The 2,978-nt window shown below is 47.1% G+C and overlaps 1 pseudogene; it reads right to left on the bottom strand.

Annotated features, from left to right (window-relative positions):
* Nucleotides 1-1,706: 1,706 nt before the first annotated feature.
* LOC136658195 (5S ribosomal RNA) lies at nucleotides 1,707-1,820 on the bottom strand (annotated as a pseudogene).
* Between the last annotated feature and the right edge of the window lie 1,158 nt (nucleotides 1,821-2,978).

Below are 2,978 nucleotides of genomic sequence, written 5' to 3'. Positions count from 1 at the left end.
GACAGGCTGGGCGCCTAGCCTTCTGGCTCCTCACCTTCTGGCTCCAGTCTGCTGGTTTTCCTGAGCCCTGCCCGCCTGCCCAAGGACAGTCTAAGAGTAGCAGGTCGCTCTTTGGGGGACCGGGTAGGAATTTTTGGTCACCAGCCTAATTGGCCGTGACTGGTGATTTTTTCGCCTACCCCAGACTGCCATGATGTGGGTGTTGGATTTATTGTCTGTACTACTTGCCTTTAGTCACTTTGGCAGGTTCATGCGGGCAGGGTAGATAGGGATGTAGGGAATTGGCATACATCAGGAGGTCAGCAAGGTCAGGGTGTGAGCCAGGACTGCTCAGATGATACTTGTCCAGGTTGCTGAGGCTGGCTGGCAAGCCCCCAGGCTGGAGCAAGCAGAGACCACCAGTGGGCATGGCCTTGGGGTCTCTGCTCTTCCACTGACTCAACCCTTTGGGGTTGGTGGTCTCTCGGGTCAGGATGACTTGGAGCCACAATATGATGCCTGTGTAGCCCAGGGAAGGCAGGTGGTTAGCACTGCTTTCCCCAACTTAGTTGCTCACACATGGGGGGGTGGTTTAGTTAGTTCCCCCTGCTGCAGATTTTATGATTTTGATAAATAAAAGTGACCCTTTATCTCAAGCCTTTGCCTGGTGTGCTTATTTCAGAGGTGCAAGGGTAATTGCTTTTTGTCTCTGAAACTATGAGCAGTTATTTCTTTCCCAAGTGCAGTTTATGTATGCTTTTCAACTTTGTTTTACGTTTGTATGTTACCAGCATTGTGTGAAACTAAGGTATTGTATAGAAAACCTAGGAGATGGCTGGATCCCAAAGGATCTCCTCTATGGAGAATTCGTGCAGGGAAAGCACCCTACAGGTAGACCACAGGTGTGATACAAGGACATCTGCAAGAGGGATCTGAAGGCATTAGGAATGGACCTCAACAGGTGGGAAACCGTGGCCTCTGAGCAGCCTGCTTGGAGGCAGGCTGTGCAGCGTGGCCTTTCCCAGTTTGAAGAGACACTTGGCCAACAGACTGAGGCAAAGAGGTAAAGAAGGAAGGCCCATAGCCAGGGAGACAGACCAGGGACAGACTGCACTTGCTCCCAGTGTGGAAGGGATTGTCACTCCCAAATTGGCCTTTTCAGCCACACTAGACACTGTTCCAGAACCACCATTCAGAGCGCGATACCATAGCCTTTCGAGACTGAAGGTTGCCAACTACAACTATAGCATGCCTAAAACTTCAAGACAGCGTATAAAATAAAATCACCTGTACACATTTCCTAGGCATTCTGTAGGTTATCAAGTTGGTTGCCATCATTGTGTGCAACGGGCAGCGCAATCCTAACATGGTGGAACAGGAGGCCCTGCACTATATTCAGTGCAAGGTAGGTGCCAGCTAGTGTGCAACTCAGAGTAAGGGGATATTTTTCCCCTTACCACTTGTTGAGCTCCAGCCTGCTCTATGGGGTTACTTTGATCTGCACCAGCAAAATCGTTGGCAGCCCAGTGTAATGCCATGATGGTCAGGAAGGGGAGTAGGATATGGTCTTTGGCTGGTCCCGCTCCCTGCCAGACCTAATCTGCCCAGCGTCTCACCCTCCCCCACCCAAAAAAGCCCCTCCTTGCTTTTGTCCTGTCCTCCCCCCACCACCCACCTGGTTTTCCTCGGCTGGTTGGCAACCTTCAGTCTCGAAAGACTATGGTATAAGCCTACAGCACCCAGTATTCCCAGGCGGTCTCCCATCCAAGTACTAACCAGGCCTGACCCTGCTTAGCTTCCAAGATCAGACAAGATTGGGCATGTGCAGGGTAACAGTTGGCGTGAACTCATCTGCTCTGGCTGTGGATCCAGCAGCTATGGGCTGGAACATGCCGCTGCATCGGCCTAGTCGGCTCTCGAGGAGGCGCGAACATACCTTTTATGGAGAAACCGGAAATGATGTTTTTAATGCCTTATACGGCATTGGGAGGCCCAGGGAAGCCCATGTCAGGATTTGCTGAACTGCTGTGATGTCATGAGAGGTTCATAAGCATTTGATGTTTTGGAAACTATCAACAATAGAATATTGATACAAACATTTGGCTTCTGTGTGTGTGTGTGGGGGGGAGTGTGTACAGCTTTCAAAAAATATACCCTGAGTGCTACTTGTTGCTTCCATCTCTCATCAGCCATGTCAGCAGGTTTCAAAGTAAAAGGAATCTCTGGGTTGCCAACCGGGGAACTCTAAGCAGGACTCTTATCACTGATCCAACTTTTAGAAAGAAGCTTTGAAAGCTTAAAAGGAACCTTAAAAATAATCTGATTTATAAGGCAAAAAGGCAGCAAAGAACTTATCAAACCACAGTGCTGCCTTTTGACTACTTGGGGGCGACGGGCGACAAAATGCACAGTGAATAAATGAAGCGGAGGTATTTAAACTATTATTATTGCAAACAAATAGTAGAAAACAGCAAACAGTACAATGAATTAGACCTCCATATTACTGAAAGGCAGTGTGATAAGGTTGCCACAGCAAACACAAAAACCAGCCTCATGTAGATCAGGTTCACAGCTAATTTATATTTTATGCTCTTTAATAAGAAACATCTAATTAGAATTATTCACTTTTTTTTTACAGTGCCTTATCAAGAGCTGCTAATAACAAGCCACTCTGTTTTGCATGCAAGTTGCATCTTTTCATAAAAATTTCAGCAGGCTACGACTTTACTAAATAAAGCTGTCACTCCATCCTCATTTCCACTCGGAGCGCAAGGAATCAAAATGGACACTGAATTAAATCTGCATATTGTCTTTGTTTGATAAGGTCTCCCCATGATCTTTGTTCCGTCACCTTTAATGCCCTCTGCTTGAAGGACCTGCTATCTGATTTCTTATCTGATGCATAAAGAGCTGAAGATTACAAAGCGGTTACTGGCCTCATCTAATTTATGCCTTTGAAATCTTTTTTTGCAGGTGTGAGAATGGCTCTTTCAAAAGAA

This window comes from Tiliqua scincoides, chromosome 7, assembly GCF_035046505.1.
Source record: "Tiliqua scincoides isolate rTilSci1 chromosome 7, rTilSci1.hap2, whole genome shotgun sequence".
NCBI lineage: Eukaryota > Metazoa > Chordata > Lepidosauria > Squamata > Scincidae > Tiliqua > Tiliqua scincoides.
This window is presented reverse-complemented; position numbering and strand designations above follow the sequence as displayed.